We start from the raw sequence: 24,971 nt of genomic DNA on the forward strand, positions 1-24,971 counted from the left end.
TTTGATTCCCGGGAACTCGAATTCCCGCCGGGTTGGCCTTGGGAGGACAGCCGCTGTACTCCCCACCCGGTTCCTGGACATTCGGTCTCTTTGCTCTCCGCGCCTTAGAGAGGGTCTGGTTGGGTCTGGGGTGGGGAGAATTTCGGCGGTAAAGAGGGCGTTGGGATCCCAATCCCGTCCCCTTCTGCGCTCTGGGTCCCCATTTGGACAGTGGAATGGGGTGGGGCTCATCGCCACCGCGGGATGGGCATTGGCTCTGGAGGAACCTACAGTCATGTAGCTCTCCCCTACCCTCATCACCTCTCGGTACCCGCGAGAGACCCCGGAGGACCCCCGCAACCTCCCCAAACCGATCAAGCTTTGGGAAAACGCACCCCTCGAGGAGCAGGGAGCCTTGTGCGGCTTGCACTTTGCTTCCCCAGTCAGTCCCCTGGCAGGCCCATCACGGACGGTGCTGGCTGGCCCTGGAGGCCTGCGCTAGGGATTGCTGGCCCCCCTCGCCCCTGCAGGTCAGCCCGGGACGCGTGCAAACCCCACGCGTTCCAAGGTGGTGGCAGCATCACTCGGCGAGCTCTCCGTTCCTTGCCTTCCCGAAGCGAGCACCTAGAGTCCCAGCACCTAGAGTCGCTGCCTCTGTGCTCATAGAGGATGGAGATTGAGATTCAGTGCCATCGCCGCTGGCCACCGCCCCACTGCGACCCCAACCCCCAGCCCTGGTGCTGTCAGTGGCCTCCTGGGGGGGTTGCGGAAATAAGCCTTTTCTGAGTAGTAACACGCCCCTAACCCTTCCCAGTAATTCAGAAAACAGCTCCTGTCTCTTCTGCGTACTTTGCCCTCTGGACCGGAGCAGGCATTGACCCTTGCCGTTCAGGCGATTAGCAAGAGCCCCCCACCCCAATGTGTATTTCGAAATAAGCCGGAGCAGCACATGAGGATTGTGTGTGTGTGTGTGTGTCTCGGGGGTTATTGGGTGGAGTCAGACCCTTGAGTGGGTGGAGGTGGGCTTGAAGAGCCATGTTTGGAGCCAGGTGCCAGGTGCTGATGAGTCAGCCCACGCTGGGGAGAGCTGGCTTGGAGTTCTGTTTGGGTCATGGTGCACGGGTAGGCGCACTGCGAGCAGCGCCCAGTGGGCTGGGGGACTAGAGGTTATTCTGCCTGGGGAGGGGCCAGGAGGGGGCCCCTTAGCTGGGAGTAGGAATGCTTGGCGCTGGTTCCCTGGGGTTGGGAAGGGTCAGAAAACAGAGGGCCTGCATGGCAGAGTGTGAGTACCCTTTGGGCTGGAAAGGTGGCACCACAGAAGTGACTGGTGTGAGCCAGGTGGTGGAGGATGGTGAGGGAGTGGGAGGCTGGAGGTGGCAGCCTGGCCTTATCTGGGCTGGGCCCCGTACACATGTCTGTCTTGGCCTTCCTGATCCTCAAACAGCTGGGCTCCTCACATCTGCCCACTAAAGAGCTTGATTAGAGGGTTATGTTGGCAGATGGTCCTGTGTGCCTCCAAAATAGCTCCCTCACCCAACAAGCTACCTTACCTACAATTTCACCATTTGACGTTCGTTTCTTTGAGCTTAATATTTTAAAGGGCATCTTGCTGAAGTCCTTACTCTACCTGCACACACTTCTGGAAGGTGAGGGCCTGGTGGAGCCTTGTTGCTCCAGCTGTGGCCTGTGGACACAGCATCAGCATCACCTGGGGCTCGTTAGGAAGGCAGACTCTTCTGGCCCATCCCAGAACTCCTGAATCAGGATGTGTGTTTGATAAGATCCTTGAGTGATTTGTGTGCTCAGTAACGTTTGTGAAGCCCTCGTCCACAGTACCTTCTAGGGAATGAGCATTTCACAACCTCTTGGAGCCGAAGGAGTGTCCACCTAGGGCAGTGGATAAGAACGTGGGTTGGAGAACGCGACGGGAACTGCTTTTCCTGGACAGTCATGGTAGGGTCGGTAACAGTTCACCGCTGGCCCCTCGGGGGGCCTGCTAATGCCAGGAAGTGTCTGTGTTTGGGGGATCTTTAAACAGATTCAAGTAGCAGCTCAGGCCTCTGTGCAGTTAAAATGGTGCTCTGTGTCCTGCGTATGGGCTGGTAGCAAGTGGGCACAGGGCAGGGGTTCAGGAAGCTGGATATACTGCTCTTTCTCTAGATGGTCTGGGGCTGGGTAGGGGCCATCCCTCAAAGGTAAGGCATTGAGTAACTGTCCTCCGCTTCATCTGCCCCTCCCAGATGGTGGAGTGCCCCATTGATCACACTGCTCAGCGGCCACAGGACTTACGCAGAGGGAGCTGCATAAATGCTAATTTGGGATAGCCCACGGAGGGAACGGTGCTGCCCAGGCTCCATTCCTACCCCCAGCCCGGGGTTGGACATTCCACTTGTGCTGCCCTGGGGCCATGGGAGACCCTGCACCCTAGGACACGGGGATGATGCCGGCACCTGGTAGCTACTTACTCCTTGGTTTTTTGAAGGAATAATGGCGACCCGGAAGCCATCAAGGTGGCCTGAGAATAGACTTGGGAAGATTTGGCCCAGAGGCCTGGTGAGGCTGGTGGTGTCGTGGGTGAAAGGTCATGGCATGTGCCCCAGCCCTCTCAAAAGAGGACTGTCCTTCCCCTGAGCTGGCCTCCTGGCCAGGGAGATGGGCAGTCCTTCCAGGGTGCAGAGTGGTGAGGGAGTGGTGTGGGTCGGCACGGACCTGACCCTGACCAACAGTGACGCTGACGTGAACCATTCCTTTATTCAGGAGTTCAACCACAGCTAGATGAAGAAAAGACTATTTTCGTGAACCCTCAGGTTTTAAAAAAATGTACTGTTTTAAAATATAAAGATGTTTTTAAAAAGTTGCCTGAATTGGCTTTGAATTCCTTGGTTTCAAGCAGTGATAGTGTTGCTGTTGTTCTTTTAATTCTTTTTTTTTTTTTTTTTTGAGCCTCGATTAGAGTTTTTCCTTGGCACCAGGACAATCCTTGTTGTGTGGTTAATAGGTGAGCAAGGCCATTCTCGAGGTAGACTCTGCTGGATGGACTATGCAGGATGGGAGTGTTTTGCCTCGCGTGGGAAAGGAGTGGGAATCGGAAGGGGTTTTGCTGTGCTCCAGCCTCATGCACTTATGTGCGTATTACTGACACTGCTTGGGGGTCCCCGACCCTGGGAAGCCTTCACTGACTCCTCTCCAGCCTGTGCCTCCCTCCCTCCCTCTCCCCTCCCTCCCCTCCTTCTTCCTGGGAGCTTTTTACTACCCCGCGGGGGGGTGTGTGTGTGTGTGACCCCTCATCTGGACAGTGAGCTCCTGCAGCCTAAGCTGTATCTTACTCCTCCTTGAATCCTCAGGGCCCCCCTCGCTGGTAGACTTGGGGCTCGTTGACCGAATGGGCGATTGCCAGGTGATTGTTCCACTGCCTTCTCTAGCCCCATTGTTAACTGATCATTAACACGTGGGGCATGTGATGTGCCCGTAACCAGTCTTCACTCTTCCTGTTGGTCACTTTCAAGACTGGGCGGCTTTGCTTGTCTTGCTGTGTTTTGGGCTCCAGGCATATGTCCTTGGAGTGGAGGTCTCAAACCCACGTGCCTGTGGGGGCTGGGAGGCAGACAAAGAGAACCGCAGTGCCAAATGTGTCATGACAGGGAGTTGTGGAGGCTATGAGAACAGAAGAGCCCAGGCCCCATAGGAAAGGGGCCACCGTGGGCAGAACCCATCTCTGTGACGGAAGTCAGGATCCTGGTTGCCCTGGGGTGTCATGACGAGGACTCGAGGTGTGCTTCTGGAGTGCTGGAAATGTCCGTATCTTGAGCTGAATATCTTCAACACTGGTGACTGATCATTTGTGCAGAAGGTCAATTTAGAAAAATTGGAGCATTTAGAGGCCAGATTTATTTTGGTTCAATATGAAAATAGCCTTACTGAATCCCGTAGGGCAGAAAATGCATATTGTTAGCGACTTTATTGACCGGAAGGGTGTCTGTGAGAAACTTGGCATATTTAAGAAGTAGCTACATGGAGACAGCATTCTAGTCTTTCACGGTGAAATTTAATCCGGACCTGTCATGGGGAATGGGGCCGGCCGCCGCTCCTCCTTGCTGGTCTGTAACAGTATTTGGGTCTTGGCGTTGGTGTTCCTGAGGCGTGGTCTCGCATCAGCAGTGAATGTCCGTGTGGCTCAGTGTTTTGCCAAGGGCAGTGGGGATAACAGACACTGTCTTCAGGCTCAGGGGCCTCAAGCTGTGTCACTAAGGGGAACATGGCAGGGGAACAATATTAAGCATTCATATTTTGTACATTTCCTTTGCAGAGTCTAAAACCTGTGCAAGTGTTGGTTATTATTATAACTGTAAAGCTGTTCCCTTCCTAATTTTTGTAAGGCATCTTGGAGGCAGACAGAGCTGGGATTTTACACCAGTGTGTCCCCTCTTGAGCTCTGAAGCCTTGGTCTGCCATGTAGCTTTGCCCGGGCCTTAGTTTTCCCATCTGGTAAATGGGAATAATTTTCAATTACCTTGTAGGCTTGCTCTCAACATGACTAAGAAGAAAATTGGGTAGAAAGCCTTTTGTGCAGTGCCTGGCACAGAGCACACATGCAAAATGTAGTAGCTTTTATTATCCCTGTTGATTTAGTCATGTGTGAGGCACACTGTATTCTAGCCAAGAGGTGAAACCTCCCCTTATTTTGAGAGCTTGACAATCTGTAAGTTCATAAATTGAATTCTGCCTGAAGGGGTGTGCGCGCATGTGGTTGTGATTTTTAATTTTGAATTAGTTACTAACAACATTAAAACAACAGCATTTCTGCATAAAAACCTAGATTTCTGGCATCTCTGACGGGTGCTGGCAACGGGGGGGGTCTGTGTTCCCGACTGGCAGTTGCTGGTTGGTGCCGACTCACAGCCACCCCTTTTGTTTACTTATGTTTTTACTTTAAAAATTCTTTGACTGAGGATTACGTGCCTACAACAAACTAACCAGATCTGAAGTAGAAGTGGCGAACTTTCGCAGATGTGGACCCCACGTGGATGAGACGCATTCCTGGTGTCTCGGTAGGCTCTGCACGCCCCCTCCCAGGCAGTGTCATCCCGCTCCAGAAGTGACCGCCGTCTCCGCTTCACTCTGACTTCGGTCACACATCTGAGTTTTGCCAGAAGGCCTCCTTTTAGATTTTGGCGAGCTTACGGCCTTCAGTTCTCCACAGGCCCTACCACTCCCTATGATCTCATACTTGATCCCCCCGTCCTCATTTGCCCTCCATCCTGGCCCCTTTGGCCATTTGAGTGTGGGGACCTCCATTCCAAGGACTGGAAGGCTTCTTAGAAACTAGCTAGACTCACCATGTGACAGGTGGGGAAACTGCAGCCCAGGGTCGGGGAATGGGCTTACTCTAGGCCCTCTCCCTGGGTGAGGGTGGTGGTCAGTCAGGGGTCGAGCCTGCTTCTTCTGCCCCAGCATGAGGGTGGGGGGATCAGGCAGGCCTTCATCTCTCAGACCCCAGCAGTCCAGCGCCAGGCTCTGCAATCACAGTCACCCAGAGCCTCCTGCAGGCTGATCAGCCTACGAGGGAGGGAGTCTTCTCTGGCCCATGCTTTCCTGGAGATGCATCTTCCCCAAGGCAGGCTGATAGTGGTGCTGCTTTTCTCTTTAAAGGCCATGCTCCATTTGGAGAGGGCCTGAGATGCCATTTGTCACAGGAGCCCTGCATACCACCTTGATTGTCTCTGTTTCTGAAAGAAGGCTGTAATTTGGGAGCCAGTGAAAGTGAGGGAGGGAGGGAGGGAAGGAGAGGAGAGAGCGAGAGAGGGGGAGGAAAGAGAGAGAAAAACCCCCTGGGTGGCTGGGTCCATGTCTGGGTATCCATTTGTGTCACTGGTCCTGTCTGCAAGGGATGCTGGCTTTCCTGGCTTCTAATTAGGGAACCAGTGGTGACAGAACTCTGAGCCAAACCTCGCTTCCGCTTCTACAGAGGCCTGTGGCTTTGTATTAGATAGGGATCTACGGATGGAATGCCACCAGGAAACCAGCATATACTGGGCAGTGGGGTGGAAGGTCCTCCCAGACCCATCCTCCTTTATGTTTTAGGGTCTCATGGGCACTGTTGTGGAGGCCTTTCATTCAGCCATTCAGTCAGCCAGTATTGAGCATCACCAGTGTACTGGGCTCTACCTAGTTGCTGGGGGTTCATGCTGAGAATACGCAGCGGTACTGGTCAATAGAAATATAATGCGAGCCACAAATGCAAACCACAGGTGTGGCTTGAGATTTTCTAGTAGCCAGTTAAAAAAGGTACAAGAAATAGGTGAAATTATTTTTGATAATCTATTTGATTTAACCCAGTTCATCTGAAACTTTACCTTTTCAATCTAGAATCAATATAACAAATTATTATTTACATTATTTTTTTGTACCAAGTCTTTGGCATCTGGTGTGTATTTTGCATTTAGAGTACATCTCAGTTTGAACTAGGTACATTCCAAGTGTTCAGTGGCCGCCTGTGGCTAGTGGCGACTGCACTGAACCGGGGGAGAAAGTTTGATAATAAACGTACACCCAAGGCATTGACAGATGGTCCTGGGAGCTCCAGAGAAGACAGAGGGGGCAAGTGACATGCTAAAGGCAGAAAATAGGGTGGTTGGGGGAAGCCTCTTGGAGGATGAGAAGATGTGGTCCACCCCCACAGACCTGAGCCCTCGCAGGGCTGGGGGGGGGAGTAGAAGGAGGGAGGGGGTCCCGTGTGTCCACTGGCAGCCTCCCCCATCCCCCACAGCATGCCAAACACCAGGCTTACTGAGCATGGGACACTAAGTCCCCTCTGCATAGGAGACCTGAGTGGAGTGGGCCTGGAAAGGATACTAATATTTTAGAAAAGCACTTTATCTCTGGGGTGCTCCCCCCCCCATCTTCTCTGCATGCTTTCCATGAGAAAGATAAGGAGTAAGCTCATTGCTACCCATTGCTTTTTATGCTGGAGGGTTTTCAACAAAAGGAGGGTGTCAGGCTGGAAAGCTGCTACACTGTGGAGCATTAGGGATTATGTCCTCTGGGGGAGAGGGGCTGGCCTGTCCAGAGTAGGGGGTGCTCAGATGCTGAGGGGTCAGGGTGCTCAGCCGACTTAGAGACTTGCCTCCTCTTCTGGACTTGAGGTGAGAGGAGGGCTGGGGGGGGGGATCCTGGGGCTCTGAAAAAAGGGCCCATGGGCAGATCGCTCTGGGGCTGGGGAAATGCAGATGTTCCTTGCTGTCTGGACTTCAGCTGTGGTTGACCTGGGCCAGGGGGAATGTGCAGGTGCCTACAACGTCCAGACAGCTGAAGAGGGAGATGTTATGAGACAGACTGGCTAGGCAGGTGCTGGGGCAAACTGCGCATGCTCCCCGCCCCCCCCCCCCCCCCCGTCTGAAGGGGGCGCCACCACTCCCATTCTCACTGGAGCTTGTCAAGCAGGAGGACAGCACAGGTATGGCCACAACTGACTTCCAAAATTATCTAGAAGTACGGATTTTTAAAAATGCAAAATTTTGTTATTTTAAATGTTAGCAACTAATTCAAATATTCAAAGGCACCACGAGGCCATTCATTCATTTGTCAAATATTTGTGGAGCCTTTACTGGGTGCCAGGCACTGTTCTAGGCCCCTGGAGCCCAGGAGGGGCTCCTGCCCTTGTGGAAAGCATATTGTGGGGAGGACCCTTCCGCAAGCTGCCTGTGGCCCGTGCACGTCCAGTGTATGTGTGACCTCTGTCGTAGGCTTGGAGTGTCAGGACTGACAGCACTGACTAGGAACACACACTAAGCCTTTACTGTGTGCCAGGCCCCGGTCTGAGCGCTTCACATAAAATGCCTCCCTTGGTCCCGACAACGGCGTGTGAGATAGGCACTGCCCTTCCTCCGACTTTACAGATGAGAACCCGGAGGCACAGAGAGGTCAAGCACTTCACCCAAAGTCACACAGCAGGCAGGCAGTGGGGTAGAATTTGAGCAAGGCAGTCTGACTCCTTCATCTTCAGCCTGTTTTTGGCCCCGCATTGCCCTTGGAGAAGGCCAGAGCCAAATCCCCAGTGATACAGATGGACACTGAGCTCAGAAAGGACGTGTGACCCACCTCGGGTCTGCACAGAGGCAGTGATGGGGCTGCGCTCTGAGTCCAGCCTGTGTGTGGGTTCAGTGCTGTCTGGCCTTCACCTGTGACTGACCCCACTTTGGGGCGGGACCCTCAGGTGTCTACAGCGCGCAGGCATGTAAGAGAGCGAGGCCGGGCAGGGATTGAAGTGTCCAAGGGCGTGACCACCAGGGCATCTCGCAGTTCAGGTCATCTGGCCTGACCCCTGTCAGGGAGGGCCGTGTCTTCAGTGGTCTCTGCACTTGCCTGGACCTGGAGGTGACCCCAGTCGGACCGCCAGCTCTCCCCACCCGTAAAGCCAGGGGGTCGAAGGCAATGAATCCTGTGATTGAATCCCCGCTCACACTTCCCCCTGCTGTTGGCCAGGCTGGCCCAGGAGCTACCCTCAGTGTTTCTGGCCAAGGGTTAGTCCTAGAGTGACCTCGGCTTAGACGCTGGTCCCAGCCCGCGTAGCCTTACTGAGGGACCGCGGGGAGTCCTTGTAGGTCTCCCGTATTGGCGTGTGCATGGGAACTGCGAGGCAGAGAGTTACGTGTGAACTGTGAAGCGAGACACCCCCAGTGAGTGTGTGAAGACTTCCCGTCACGGTCCTTGTGCGGATTCAAGGGCTCTAATTCTCTGAGTGACAGTTTACTCATCTGTGAAGTAGGGGGAGAGTCCTTAGGCCAGGTCACCACACTCAGGGAGTAGGGACTCTGGAGAGATGTGTGAAAGTGCTTGGTAGAATGTATTGTGATATCCAGAAACTGCAATCAATCAATCAGTCATTTATTTATTTATTAGTTATCGCTATGAATAACTTATACTTTGTGGGATTTACAAGATATATACGGATAGCTGTTGAAATAACATGAAAATCTCTAAACCCAGCAACAGTGTCTTCGAATGGCTGAATGACTTATGCCCACCCTATCAATTAGATACCCATTTTTGGGGCGAGTGTACAAGTCAGCAAGTATTGATTAAGCACCTACTGTTTGCAGGACACACTGCAAGGCACACTCAAGTACGGAAGTGGAGAAGGCACAGCCCTTGCCCCCCAGGGGCTCCCCCCCTTATTCGGCGTACAGCGTCCAGGACAGTCAGTTCTGTGTGTGTGGGTGGGTGGGAGGGGTGGGGCCTGCAGCTCCCTTTGGAAATCTTAGCATCTCGAGTCTAACTCCGCCAAGGTGCTTCTTCTGTGCTCTTCTTCACTGACCCCAAAGCTCTCCTGTTCCCCTGAAGTACAGTGTGACACCCCGGGGGACTGAGTTCACCCGGGTGTGCCTGCACCCTGACAAGTGGATGGGAAGGACATGGGGTATAAAGAGTGGGGATTGCCACAGGCTAGACCTGCTGGGCGGCTTGACCTGCCAAGCCGAGCCCGAGGGCTGTTGGAAACTGGAGCTCAGGCTGGAAGAAGGGAGCCCATGAATAATACAGCGGGAGGGAGGCTGTTAACTAGGTGACCTGGTTGCACCTGTGTGTTTCACAGCTTCCCCGGGATGGGCCGTGGAGGGCCTGCGTGTCAGAGAGGGCAGAGGGAAACGGAAAAGGCCAGCTGGAGACACAGCTCCTTCTCTTTCATCCGCCCGGCTCAGAAGGGCTTTGTACTAACAGCTCCCTCTCATTCTGACTTGGACCCAGATGGCCTGGGCTGTGTGTGTGCCTGTGCACGTGTGTCCTCACACACAGCTGTGCTGAAGCTCTGCACCTGGACACTCCCCAGCAGTGGCTGCACGGGGACAGGGTGGGCTGTCTCTTGTGCCCTGCCCCCCGCCCCCCCCCCCGGCCTGGTTTCCAACTGTTCGCTGCACTGGGCGTCAGGCCTGCCCCCGTCTCCGGCACGGATGTGCTGTGTCACCTTTGCCAGGGATGGCCCCCCTCTCTGGGCTCCTTCTGGTTGCTGTGGACACGATTTGGTTTTGTCTCCTTGGGCTTTGGCCTCCAACAAGAGAAGTGCTGTTCGATGTAAGCTGGGGGGCGGGTAACTCTGACTTTATCTTCGAATGCTGTGGGGTCTGTCATTTTAAGTGTTTGTCACTGGACCTGGCTACAGCCACCCAGACCTGGCACAGAGGAGCCTCTGGATCCCCATACCTAAAAAAACAAAGAACGTCTCTGGCAGGATGAGGGCCTCATCCAGAGCAAAAGGTGTGTGCTTAAACTACAGCAGGAAAGCTCAAAGGCAGATTCGAGAGGAAACTGGTTATACGATGTGTCAGGTGAGGGATGGAGAGTCTGAGACGGTAGAAATCATTCCCAGAGGAGGCTGGCTTTGCCTCAAGATGAGCCGTTTCCAGACCCCTGGCCTCGGGTTGGGAAGCGGAGGACCATGGCCAGTGCCTGGGAGGGGAACAGGGGCCCCCAGCCTGCACTTTCTCTTTGTCCTGAGTGCGGTCAGCAGGAATCTGACTTCTGAGGAGGTCCCAGGCCTTCCTCCACAGGATTGGGAAGGAATTAGCCCCCACATCCGTGCTTCGGCCCCAGCCGGCTTCCCCAGGCTTAGGAGCCCAGGCCCAGAGGCCAGGGCTGCCTGCTATTCTTTAGTTGTAGAACTGGGTCTCATTCTTGTCCACACACACATAGATGCACTTGCCGGCCTGGGCAAGACGGGGAGCATCTCTTCGTTTGTGCTGCATCTGGGTGGTGTAACCGGGGCTTCAGGCACCAGGCCTCATCGGTGGGCCCGTTGCTGAAACAAGGGGAGTGTTTCTGAGCCAAACTACCCAGGGTCAAATTCTAGCTCTTCCAGTTCTTAGCTGTGTGGCCTTAGGCAACTTAATAAATCGTTTTTTTTCTTCGGTTTTCTCATCTGAAAAATCAGGGTAACAGCAGTACCTATTTCACAGGGTTATTGGAAGGACTAAATGAGTTACAGCATGTAAAATCCTTAGAAAAAGTGCCTGCCATATAATAAATGCTCAACAAATGCTGTTATTATGTATTATGATGTTGCTGTTATTCTCAGCTCCTGCATTCTGCAGGTTCACAGTCTTGCAGGGTGCCTGTGAGTGCTAGGAGTAGCTATCATACTTATATGAGAAAGGCTCTGTAGGTTCAAAGTAGGTGGGGGAAGTGGACAGTCTCGGAAGGCTTCATGGAGGAGGCCCCCGTGCCCAGAGACTGTGGCTTCTCTCTGTTCCCACTGGCACTGTGCTCCTATGGTAGGCAAGCACAAAGAGAGTCAGGGCAGTGTAGTGGTGAGTAGCCCTGTTGGTGTCAATCCAACTGGGACTTTTTTAGTCAGCTTTTTTTTTTTTTTTAAAGATTTATTTATTTATTTGAGAGAGCGAGAATGAGAGAGAGAGAGAGAGAGTACATGAGATGGGGGAGGGTTAGAGGGAGAAGCAGGCTCCTCGCTGAGCAGGGAGCCCGATGCGGGACTTGATCCAGGGACTCCAGGATCATGACCTGAGCTGAAGGCAGTTGCTTAACCAACTGAGCCACCCAGGCGCCCCTTTAGTCAGCTTTTTAATTGAAGTACAACACATACAGAACAGTGTGCAAATCATGTAGCTTGAAGTATTACAAAGTGACCGCTCCCATGTAACTGCTTCCCAATATATCAGAGGTTATCTCCCTGTCATTAGTCCCCAGATGCAACTCTTAGCCTGACTTCTAATATCACACATTCATTTTGTCTATTTTGTCCACGTAGTATGCAGGTAATCATGCAGTATATTCTCTTTGTGATGTATTCTCTTAATTTATTTGTGAGATTCATCCTGTTGTGTATACTTACACTCATTCATTCTCATTGCTCTGTAGTATTCCATTTTATGAATATTACACAGTTTACCCATTCTACTGTAGATGGACAATTGGGTTCCTTCCAATCTTTGGCTATTACAGGAAAGGCTGTTGTGATTGTTGGTTATGTGTCTTTTGACGTACATATATGTATATGCAATTTTGTTGGGCATATTTGATTGTCCTTGCACCAATACAAACTTTACAGTGTAATTCCTCTAGCTTTATACATGAAGTCTTGATATCTGGTAGTGTAAATCCTCCAGCTTTGTTCTTCTTCAACACTTTTGTTTACTTTTGGTTCTTTGCATTTCTATATAAACTTTAGAATCAGCTTTTGAAATTCCATGGAATCCCTGCTGAGATTTGATTGAGACTGCTTCAAAAATATGTAGGTCGATTTGAAGAAAATTGACGTTTTTACAATATTGAGTTTTCTGATCCACAGACAAGATAAGCTCATCCATTTACCTGGGTCCTAAAAAATTTCTTTTGAGAAAGCTTTTTAGTTGTCTATGTAGAGGCTTTACATTTCTTTTACTAGATTGACTTCTATGTGTTTTATGTTTTTTCTCCTATAATAAATTATATTTAAAGATTTTTCATTTCTAATTATTTATTTCTGGCATATGGACATACAATTGATTTTTACAATATTGCCCTGAATCCAACAACCTTTGTTAAATTCACTTATTAGTTCTGATTGTTTATAGAATTTTTTATTTTTTAACATAGACAATCATGTTTTCTAGAAATAATCATGTTTTATCTTCCTTTCCAGTACTTTTTTTTTCTGGTCTTATTGCAATGTCTAGGACTTTCAGCATAATATTGAATAGAAGTGGTGATAGTGGGGATGTTTATTTTGATTCTGGCATTGAGGAGAAAGTTTTCAATATTTCACCATTAAGTATGATGTTTGCTGTAGGTTTTTTGTAAATGTCATTTACCAAATCAGGGAGATTTTCTTTTTTTCCCAAAATTGTGGTAAAATATTCTTGACACAAAATTTACCATTTTAATTGTTTCCAAGTGTACAATTCAGTGGTATTAAGTATGTTCACCATGTTGTGCAACCATTTTCACCATCCATTCCCAAACTTTTTATCATTCCAAACAGTAATTCTGTAAACTCTGTACCTGTTAAATAATAATTCTCCATTCCCTTCCCCTCCCAACTCCTGGTAACCTCTGTTCTATTTTCTGTCTCTACAAATTTGCATATTCTAGTTATTGCATATAAGTGGAATCATACAATATTTGACCTTCTGTGTCTGGCTTATTTCACTTAACATAATGTTTTCAGAATTCATCCATGTTGTAGCATGCACCAGAGTTTCATTTCTTTTTAAGGCTGAATATTGTCCAATTGTATGTATATTTACAGTATGCTTTGTTTATCCATTCATCTGTTGACAGGCATTTGGACTGTTTCCACTTCTGGTTACTGTGTATAATGTTGCTATGAACATTGGTGTACAAGTATCTGTTTGAGTCTCTGCCATCAATTCTTTTGAGTATATCAAAGAGTGGAATTCCTGGATCATGTGGTAATTCTACATTTGATTTTTTTGAGGCACTGCCATACTGTTTTCTGCAGCAGCTGCTCAATTATATATTCCCGCCAGCACTGCGCAAGAGTTGAAATTTCTCTGCATCGTCCCCAACACTTTTTTTTTTTTTAAGATTTTATTTATTTGAGAGAGAGAGAGAGCACAAGCAGGGGGAGCAGCAGAGGGAGAGGGAGAAGCAGGGTCCCTGTTGAGCAGGGAGACCAATGTGGTATCAATCCCAGGACCCCGGGATCATGACCTGAGCCAAAGGCAGATGCTTAATCGACTGAGCGACCCAGGTGCCCCTTGTTTTTTGATAACAGCTATCCTGATGGGTTTTAAGTGGTATCTCATCATGGTTTTGATTTGCATTTCCCCAATGGCTAGCGATGTAAGTGTTTTTTCATGTGCTTATTGGACATTTGTATATCTTCTGTGGAGAAATATAAGTCCTTTGCCTATTTTTGAATTGGGTTGTTTGTGATGAGTTGTAGGAGGTTTTCATGTGTTCTGGATATTAATCCATTAGCAGGTATATGAATTACAAATATTTTCTCCCAATTCCATAGGTTGCCTTTTTCACTCTAGATGCACAAAAGTTTCTCAACATCGATGAAGTCTGATTTATCTTTTTTGTTGTTGCCCTTGCTTTCAGTTTCACAGCCAAGAAGTCATTGCCAAATCCAAAGTCATGAAGATTTTCCCCTAAGAAGTTTATAGTTTTAGTTCTTACATTTAGGTCTTTGATTGGTTTTTAGTTAATTTTTATATATGGTATAAGGTAAGAGTCCAGCTTGATTCTTTTGCATGTGGATATCCAGTTTTCCCTGCACCATTTGTTGAAAAGACTCTCCTTTCCCCCAATGAAGACTTCTGACAAACCTCTGTTAAAAACATATTAGCCATGTGTGCAGTGGCTGATTGGTGGGCTCTCAATTCTGTTCCATTAGTCTATATTCCTGTCCTTACAACATCACTACCACACTGTTTTGATTACTGTAGCTTCATAGCAAGTTTTGAAATCAGGAAGTGTAAGTATTCCAAATTTGTTCTTCTTTTTCAAGATTGTTTTGGTTATTCAGGGACCTTTTGAGATTCCATATAAATCTCAGGTTGGGTTTTTCTACTTCTGCAAAAAATTGCCATTGGGATTTTGATAGGGATTGCATTAAATGTGTAGAATGCTTTGGGTGGTATCGTATCTTAACAATATTAAGTCTTACAGTTCATGAACATGGAATGTCTTCCATCTATTTATGTCTTAACTTCTTTGAGCAATGTTTTGTAGTTTTCAGTGTACAAGTCATTTGCCTCCTTGGTTAAATTTATTCCTGTTTTATTCTTTTTGATGCTGTTGTCAATGGAATTGTTTTATTAAATTTCTCTTCAGATTACCTATTGCTAGTGTATAGAAATTATACTTATTTTACATGTTGACTTTGCATATTGCAACTTTGCTGAATTTATTCATTAGCTCTAACAGCATTTTAATGGACTCTTTGGAGTTTTCTATATAAAGATCATGTCATCTGTGAATGGAGATTACTCTTTCTTTCCAATTTGGAGTTGGAAATTTCTTGCCGAATTACTCTGACTCGAACTTTCAATACTATGCTGAATGGAAGTGGTAATAGGAGGCATCCTTGTTTTGTTCCTGATCTTAAGTAAGTCTTCAGCCATTTAGTGTGATGTTAGCTGTGCGTTTTCCACAGATGGCCTCTTCCATTCTTTTTTGCTTAGTTTTTTTTTTTTTAAGATTTTTATTTATTCATTTGAGATAGAGAGAGAGAGAGCATGAGCAGAGGGAGAGGGAGGCTCCCCGCTGAGCCGGGAGCCCAACACGGGGCTTGATCCCAGGACCCTGGGATCATGACCTGAGCTAAAGGCAGACGCTTAACCATCTGAGCCACCCAGGTGCCCCTTTTGCTTAGAGTTTTATCATAAATGTGTGTGGAATTTTATCAAATGCATTTTTTGCACCTATTGTGATGAACATAAAAGTTTTCTTCTTTCTTCTTTGTGGTGAATTATATGGATTGACTTTCAAGAGTTAACCAACCTTGCATTCCTGGAATAAATCCAACTTTTGTCACGATATATTATTCTTTTCGTAATCGTTTGGCTGCTAATAGAAAAGCTACAACAGCATTTTATTTTGACTATATTTTGCATGTTATATGTGATCTATTAATATTCTGTTTAAGATTTTTTTATCTGGGGCGCCTGGGTGGCTCAGATGGTTAAGTGTCTGCCTTCAGCTCAGGTCATGATCCCAGGGTCCTGGGATCGAGTCCCGCATCAGGCTCCCTGCTCCTTGGGAGCCTGCTTCTCCCTCTGCCTCCCTCTCTCTCTCTCTCTCTCATGAATTAATAAATAAAATCTTTAAAAAAAAAAGATTTTTTTATCTGTGTTCATGAAAGAGATCAATCTGTGATTTTCCTTTCTTAGGAGATCCTTGTCAGATTATGTCGTGAAGTTATACTGGCCTCATGATATAAATTGGAAACTGTTACTTCTCTTTTCATTTTTCTGCAGGAGTATGGATAAGATTTGTGTAGTTTTTTTTTTTTAACTTAAATGTTTTAGAAAAATTCAATAGAGAAGCCATGTGAACTTAGATTTCTTAGTAGGAAGGTTTTTGATTACAGTTTCAATTTAGAAATAGGATTATTTATATTTCTATGTTTTTGTGTATCAGTTTTGATAAGTTGTATTTTTTGAGGATGTTATCCATTTTATATAAATGTTTTAATGAATTGGTGTAAAGATATTCATAGTATCTCCTTAATTGTGCTCTTACCATCTTTGTACTCTTTGCAATCTGTAATGATACTTTCTTTTTCATTCATGATATTGGTAATATGTGTCTTCTCTCTTATTTTCTTCCGTATCTTGCTGATCACTAGATTCATCAATTTCCTCAGTCTTTTCAAAGAATTGCTTTTATTTTTACTGATTTTTGTCTATTTAATTTTGTTTTTATTTCATTAATTTCTATTCTTATTGAAAATTTTTTCATCTCCTTTGGGATGAGAGTAGATGAAAATTTTTTCATCTACTTTGGGGTGAGAGTAGAAAAAATTCTACTCTTTGGGTTTAGTTTACTTCTTAAAATTTTTTTGAGTTAGATACATAGATTGTTTTTAAGATTTTCTTCTTTTCTAAAATCTGAATTTAAGGCTATAAATTTTCCTCTAAGCACAAAATTTGTATATCCCATGTTCATTATTGTATGGTTCAGAACATTTTCTACTTTCTGTTGTAGTTTCTTCTTTGATTTATGGGTTTTGTTCTCTTTTCTTTAGAAGTCCCTTGCTTCATTTCCAAACATTTGGGGATTTCCTCATTTTTTTTCATGGTTGTTTTTGAGCTTAATCTGCTATGACCAGATAACATACTTTGAATTATTTCATTTCTTTGAAACATATTAAAAGTTACTTTATGGCCCAGTATGGTGGATTTTGGTAAGTTTTCCATTGTCTCACAAGAAGAGTGTTTATTGTGTTACTGTGTGCAGTGTTTAATTTTGTTGATGAGGTCAGATATGGAAATCATGTTGTTTAGATGTTGGTATCCTTACTGATTTGTTTTCTGCTTTTTTCCATTAATTTTTGAGAAAGATGTATTGAAGCCTTCCATTGTGATTGTGGGTTTGTCTGTTTCTCTTTCTAGTTTTGTCAATTTTTGCTTTATGTATTTTGAAGTTGTGTTAGCAGAAATTTAGAATTCAATTATCTTCCTACTTTTCTTATCTTCAGCTGCTTTCCTGGTGGATTCACCCTTTGATTATGTTGAAATGTCTGTCTTTGAAATATCTATCTTCATCTGTGGTAATCTTTGGTAGCTTTTTCCTTAAAGTGTTACTTGCCTGTGGTTAGAGTAGCTATGCCAGCTTTCTTTCGATTACATTTTGCATGGCATAACTTTTTTTTATCCTTTTGCTTTCAGTGCTTATGTGTCCTTATATTCAAGGTGTATCACTTATAAGCATAATGTAGTATTTTAAAATCCAGTCTGATTATCTTTGTCTTTTAAACATTTTATTTTTATTTTCCCTTTTTAAAAAGATTTTATTTATCTGAGAGAGAGTGTGTGTGAGAGAGAGAGAGCAGGAGCAGTAGGGAGGGATAGAGGGGTTAGAGGGAGAAGCAAACTCCCTGCTGAACAGGGAGCCCAACGTGGGACTCGATCCCAGGACCCTGGGATCATGACCTGAGCTGAAGGCAGACGCTTAACGACTGAGCCACCCAGGCTGCCCATCTTTGTCTTTTAATTTGAATATTTACTTCACTTATACTTAAAGAAATTACTGATATATTTTGGTTATGGCTACTGTCTTAATAGTTTTCTATTTGCCCACCTATCTATCGGCCCCTTTTTACTACTTTATTGCCTTCTTGTGGATTCCTTGGGTATTTTTTATTATTCAACGTTCCCCTCTATTAGCTTATATATACAATCCTTTACTCTCCACGTAGCAGCTACTTTGGAGGTTATAGCCTACATCCTAACTTACTGGAGTCAGTTTTTTACCATCTCTCAGACAATGCTAATCTTTGGAACACTAACTCCATTTGCCCCCTTTCTTCCTTTTCTGTTAATGTTGCTATGAGTTTTAATTGTGCATATATTTTACATCCCACAAGACATTTTTTTCCTGTCATTCATTTGCTTACATATTTACGCTTTTTGATGTTCTTTATTTTTCACTGTATTTCCTATTTTCCTTTGGAATAATTTCCTCATCGCCTACAGATCACTACTCTTAATGTAAATACGTTGTTTAATTTTCTTTGTTCATGTGGAAGTGTATTTATTATGCCATCACTTTTAGAGGATATTTTTATTGAATATAAAATGTTCTTGTCACACTTATAGATGTCATTCCATTCATTGTTTTCTGGCTTCTATAGTTCTTTCTGAAAAGTCAGGTGTAAGTTTTATTAGCACCTTTGAAACTAATGTTTCTTCTCTCTGATTTATTTAAAACATTTTTTTGCCTTTTGTTCTCAACAGTTTTATGTTGATTTATCCTGCTTTGTATTCATAGCATTTATCTAATCTGTGGCTTTTTATTTTTAATCAGTTTCAGAAGATTGTTGGCCAATATCACTTCCAACTATTGCCTCTACCCTACTCTCTCTCTCTTTTTTCCTTTGGCGTTTAAATTACACATGTGCCAGACATTCTCACTGTATCCTGTGTATCTCATAAGCTATTTTAAAGATCAGTTCTCAGTGTGTAGTTTTTTCTCTGTGCTTCATTCTGGTTATTCTGGCCTGTTTTCAGTTCACTTGTCTTTTTTTTTTTTTTTTTTAGTAGTGTCTAATTCACTGTTTGAACCCATCATTAAGACCTTGATTTTCATTACATTATTCCTTTTTGGCATTTCTTTTTCTTTATTTTTGTAGATTTGAATTCTCTGGTGACATTATCCATATGGTCAACTCTTTTCTTGACTATATTAATCCTTATTTTTAAAACCCACATTTGAGAACTCCAATATCTGTGTTGCCTGTGGGCTTGTTTCTATTGTCTGTTTTCTCTCTTGGTCCTGCCTATGGTATGGTTGGTAATTTTTTTATGAACATTGGTCATTTTGTGTGAAAAACTGTAGAGGCTCTGGATGCTGCCGCTTCCTTTCATGGAGGATTCACCTTCTCATCTGGCAGGCGGCAGAACAGTCAGTCATCATAATCCAGTCAGGGACTGAGCTGACTCAGGGGAATGAAAGTCTTTATAATGCTTGATTTACCTATGGTTCATGGACACTTCTGGAGCAACTCTCCAGGGGTCTGTTAACCGAGAGCCTGGATGTTAACTAAAGCCGCTCCTCCTAAGCTCCATTTTTGTCTCCACAATAACATGAGTCAGCTAAAAACTCCCTTCTACTGTGCAGCTGCTTTCTGCTTGGTTCCTTAACTTCTTCTGTCCAAAACTTAAGAAATTGCAAACACTTTGAGAGGAAAATTGGTACTGAGTGCTGAATTTACTTCTCGATGTCTCCCTTCTCTCTGGGATCTTGGATCCTTAAGTGTTGGCTGCCTTTTTCACCCCGAAGCCCAGTTTTTATTTCCCCAGACTCACAGGATGGCCAAAATTCTGCTGGCGTCCCCACTCTCATTTCTTGCCAATGCCCTGAGTGGAAAGAAGGCTTTTAGAATTTTGGGCTTATCCCCAGGAATTTCTTTTCTCTGGATTTTTGCATCTCAGGTTCTGCCTGCCTTGATACCTCTCTAGTGCTGCTTTTTTTGATCCAGATTTTCTAGTCTCATTGGGATCATCGATCTGCTCCACGTTGTGCATCACAGCGCAAGGTGGAGCGGTACCCAATTGGGATTTGAATCCCTGTTGACTGTTCAGCGGCTGAGCCACCTTGGGTTCATGACTTCCTCTTTTAGTCTCAATCTCATCATCTGTGAAACGGGTATAATAATAATTGCATCCTTTTTATCAGATGGTTGTGAGAATTAAATAAGAAAAACAATGCTTGCCAGATAGTATGTGCTCAATAAAGGCTAGCTCTCACCGTCATCATCACCTTTGTCATCTTTGTCCTTGTTGTTATTGTACCGTGAAGCGAGTAAAAACTCCGAGAAGGTGTATCAGGGTCCATAGGATGACCTGAGGGGACTGAGGGTTAGTGTTCTTCTGTGGCCCCAGCATGGATTTCAGCCACCCACCCTCTCCCCCTGCCCTGCAGACATGTGCACAGTCTCCTCTGCGTCCTTGTCTTCTCCCCAAAGTATTCGGAGCAAAGCTTTCTTTTTAGCAGGACTGGTTCTCGGGCTGCTGGTGCTGTGGGAATTGGTTCTCTGGAGAATGAAGTGAACTTGAGGGAGGATGCAAGTGAAGAGGCATTCCCCCTGCCTCCACTCTGCCCCTGCTCCATGTCATCCTCAGCCCTTTAGAGAGCCCACCCCGTGGTAGGTGGTATGAGAAAGGCACTGGGGACTGTGCCCAGGTCCTTTAAGATGGACATGCAGAGACCTTTTCCCCAGGAAAGCTCCTAACCCATAGGAAAAGGGCATTGGAGGCCACCCAGACATGAAAAACCACTTGAAGTTTTGTGTGGTTCCCCCCCCCCGCCGCAACATTCTATCATGAAAATTTCCAAACATGCCGAAAAGTTGAAAGACTTACACAGTGAACACCCATATCCCCACCAGCAGGATTCTTCAGTTTACATTTTGTAGCATTTCCTTTATCATATATCTGTCCTTCTATCCATTCCCCAAACATCCATCAGATCACTCTTGGGGGGATGCATTTCAAAGTTAGTTAAAAACATTAGTTCACTCCGCCTCTCAACACTTGAATATGTGTACCATTAAGTGGTCAACTCACGTAAGTTTCAAATCAAAAGTAGGGATCTGAAACTTTTAATTTAGGCACGAGAACAGCTTTTTAAGGGAGAGTGCGCCAAGAAGGGAAGAAGGTGGTGTCACCCTAAGAGTTTCACCTGGAGGACCCGGGACAGGAATGGTGAGGCTGACGGCCCCTCTCACCCGCCGGGCTGCAGGGCTGGGGTCTGTCTCGGCCTCTGCTGAATGCCTTGCACCCAGCAGCTCAGGGCTGGTGCTCAGGAGGGTATGTTGAGTGAATGAATGACTTGCTTGGAAGGGCAGCATCGATGCTGTGTGACTCTGGAAGCCAGAAGCCCAAACAGGGAGCAGAAGTTTCTAGGATGCAACTCGGGGTCCATTAGAAGAAGAAATTTGTCTGTCTTTCTCTTTTTTGAAACAAGTACCAAATTACCTTGTATTTTATTTTTCAAATGTATTTTTGGGTCGGTCACAGAGCACGTGTAGAAAATTCAAAAGGCCCCAAACAGAATATAGTGAAACATGTCTCTCCCGCCTCATTCCTCCAACCACCTGGGTTTCCCTCCCAGAGGCTGTCAGCTTCTGCTTTCTTAGTGTCCTCTCAGACAGTCTACACACATGTCATCGGATGACAATGATACTACCACTATTAATAACATTTCTTGAGAGCTTACGGTACACGAGCTTGCATTCCGAGTATTTTACACGCATTACACTTGCTCTCCACAACAACCCTGTAAGAGAGGTACTACTGTTATCTTCATTTCGGCGATGCGAGAAGCTGGGGCCCAGAGAGGTGAAGCATCTTAGACCAGCTCACACACCTCTGTGGTGCGATGGAGTCCAGCCGGTCTTGCTGTTCTCTTGACCTCCTCCTCTACTCCTTTTAACATTTCTTGGCCCCAGCTTCATCAGAAGTTCCCTCGGTGGCCTGGCAGTAGTATACTTAACAGTGCACCAGGTTGGCTGAGTAGGTGGTGAGCTCCCCGTCCCTGGGGAGCATTCAACCAAATGACTCCCAAAGGCTTCTCCACAAATAGCTTTGTTATGTTTCCCCCAGCTTTGGTTTTTGCCTGCAGCATCCGTCAGTCGCATCTCATGTCTTTAGGGGTCACAGGTGCTCATCTTGCTCCCTTGAGCCCCCAAAGAGGGGACTTTCAGCATCTTGTAAGGCAGGGTGAGGTTTGCCCTCCCCAGCCTGTTGGCAGGAGGCAGTGGGAGGCTCAGAATGGGCAGAGGGTGCTGCTCAGCCACAGGCAAGGCTGTGTCCACCAGGAGTGGTTCTCCATGCTGTTTTCCTGGTGCTCTGCCCGCTCCTGTGCTTAACTCGACTCTCCCCTCTCCACACCCACCCCAGGCCTGGCCTGAGGAGAACCTGAGTGCCTGGGGAGGTGGGGGGGGGCATATGGGAAAGAGCTGAGTAAAATTCTTCACTAGGAACAAATCTCATTTTCAAGAAAGTCTTGACAAAATGAGGCATTAAATTACAATATTTCGGAGAGCGTCGTAATTCTATTGCAGACAGCCCTTCATCATGGACTCTGAAAGCTGGGAAAATACAAAACTCATTAGATTAAAATAAACCACCTACTGCTCTGGAGAAAAGCTTATTTATCAATATCAATTTACTTATGATTACTCTGGCCTGCAATTTGTTATTTTTAAGAATTATGATTTGTGTATTGCTCATACAGATGTGAAATATTTTTTTCTTAAATTGAGTGTTTTTAAAAAGATATCCTTGCCCTTAGTAAAAGTTAAAAAGTGGTTACGGGGGAGGGGTAGAGGGTGGTAGGGTCAGAAGATAAATTAAAAGAGGCTGGGGTGGGGGATGGTGAGGAAGTGGGTGTGTGAGGGGCTGAATGGAAGCAGTGGTGGACAGAGTCACGTGAAGTCACGTGAAGCCTTCCGGTCTTTAGAAGATGCTTTTGGTTCCTTAAGAGGAAGGACACCCTAGTTAACCAAGTGATCCATAAGATAGAATATATCCTGCATAAGTAGTGAGCTTTCCATCACTGGGGGTATTCAAGTTGAAGTTCTATGCAGGAGCATACTGTAGAGTAGAGCCGTCAGATGAAGAGCCAACTGTAGTCCAGTCTTGGTGTTCAGTGATGCTCTGAGTTGCACACAGTGGATCTGGAAGGTAGGACAGGGTAGGGCAGCCCTGTAGCATGTAGGAGAGAGAGCACTGGATTGGGTGTTAATATTTATCTTGAATTCCAGGCAGCCCTTGCTATGTGGTGTCAGGGAAAAAGTTCCATTTTTGGAGCCAGAGCCTCCAGAATTCAAATCCAGCTGTCCTCAGTTTCTGCTGTGAGACCCCGGTCAAATTACAGATTCTTCCTGAGTCCCAGTTTCTTCATCTGCAGAATGAGTCGGTCAGGCCCCTTACAGATAGTGTTGGTGATTCATGAAATTAGATAGCCTAGCACATAGTAGGTGTATTCAGTATGTGCTGATACTCTTCCTGCCTCCATCCTGGGGGCCTCAGTTTTGCTTTCTGCAAAATGGACAGCCTGCTGAGGATCTCTGGGTTTCTTCTGGCTCTAGATTTCTGCCCCAGGTTTTCAGTGTGAGGAAGGAAGGTGGTTGAGGGAAGGGGCTAGAGCCCTGGGGTCTCAAGGCTTCCATGGGCCTGCCCAGGAGCTCCCAGCATGTTGAACTTCCTTCATGGCTGCCAGCGCTGATGTGGGTGGTTCTTTTGGTCAAAGGACCAGGTGTAAGTACTCCGTGTGCTTGCCTTGCCTTTGGGAAGCTGGATCCCCATTTGATAGGTGGGAAAATGGAAGCCCGGAGAGAAGAGGAATAGCATGCTCCTCTGCCTCTCCCAGAACCCCTACCCCTGACCCTCTTTCCTATGGTGCTCCATGGGCTGGTGGGGAGCAGAGGGAAGAGCCTTCAGAATTCTTGAGAGCGTTCGGCATTGAGACACCCCTGCTGTAGTCCCTGGGAGATGAGTTATTCTCTGGTCCTCTGCTTTCACCCCCTCCTGCCCTTCCTCTCTCCCTTCCCCGTCTTCCCTTATATTTTCAACACATCACAGTGAACCCCTCCTATGCTTTGACAGCCACTGTGTTAGGTTCCGAAGCCACCAAGGCGAACAAGGCCCTGATTCCAGGGGCATTCAGAGTCCAGTGAAGGAGACAGATGTGTGTGCACAAAGGGGTGCCCGAACAGGGAACTCTGTCAGGGGTGCAGTGGTGTGGAGGAAGGCCCATCAAAGCCCAGCAGGTGAAATCAGAGAAGACTTCCCAGAAGAGGCAATGGCCAAGCTACTGTCCAGGGAGGAGAAGAAACCGCTGTGCATTTTGTGCCCACATGAAACCAGGGCTCAGGGACGACCAAATGGCCAACTGTGCATTGCACCTGGGGCTGAGTTTGAAACCACTTCCCTTGCTTCAGGTTCCAGGCAAGTCCTTTGTCCTCAGAGGGGAGGAAAGGAATAGGAAGCTCTCCCTGGCTGGTGAGGAGCACGCCTAGGCAGAGGTTAGCAGTGGGCAGGCAGAGAGAGAGCCGGCCAGCTGTTGGCCACTGGGGGTAGTGTTTGCTGTGGACCGGGATCTGGGGAGGCGGGTAGGGCTGTGGCGGGAGGTGACAGCTTTGAGGCTCTCCTAAACGTCACACTCCTAGTTTCGTCAGTCATATTGAGGTCCAAGCACTTCAGGGTTTTGGGGTCATACCTTTTATCCTCCCTGTGATTCAGTTTCACCATCTGGAAAATGGGGTGATGCGCCCACCTCCAAGACACTGAGTCAGATGATCCAGAAGGCTGGACAGTGCTGAGCTGGGGAAGGGGTGGGCGGTGGTGTTCTCCGTTCTGCTCCCGACCACCAGGTTGTGCATCTGGGGTCTGCAGCCTGTGCTCTCCGAGCTTGCAGCCCAGGTGTGTGTATGGGGGGGTGGGGTGGAGGGGGGGTGTGGTGAGCATGACAGCAGTGACGTGCTCTGCATGGGTTGCCGGGCATCCCCGCTGCTACTGCCATCCGTCACACTTGGTGAATTAGGCAGAAGAGATGGACTGAGAAGGCAGGAAGGCAGGGGGCCGTCTGACTCCGTGGACACTCCCCTGGTTCTGGGCACACTTCTGGGCTCTCTCACTTGATCCTCCCACCATCCCTGCTAAGGAGGTGCCATTCTCTTGGTTTGTACAGAGGGGAAACAGGCTGAGCAGGGATTTGAACCTAGATCTCTCGCTGCAGCCTCCTGATGGTTCCCGTATAGAACGACGGTCCCTCTCTGCCCACCTGGCAAGAGCCAGCATCTTCAC

The 24,971-nt window shown here is 46.9% G+C and overlaps 1 protein-coding gene across 1 annotated transcript in view; it reads left to right on the forward strand.

The window, feature by feature from the left end:
* The window catches only part of CDH23 (cadherin related 23), a 414,708-nt gene that overhangs the window by 518 nt on the left and 389,219 nt on the right, over positions 1-24,971 (forward strand). The window lies entirely within an intron of this gene.

This window comes from Zalophus californianus, chromosome 15, assembly GCF_009762305.2.
Source record: "Zalophus californianus isolate mZalCal1 chromosome 15, mZalCal1.pri.v2, whole genome shotgun sequence".
NCBI lineage: Eukaryota > Metazoa > Chordata > Mammalia > Carnivora > Otariidae > Zalophus > Zalophus californianus.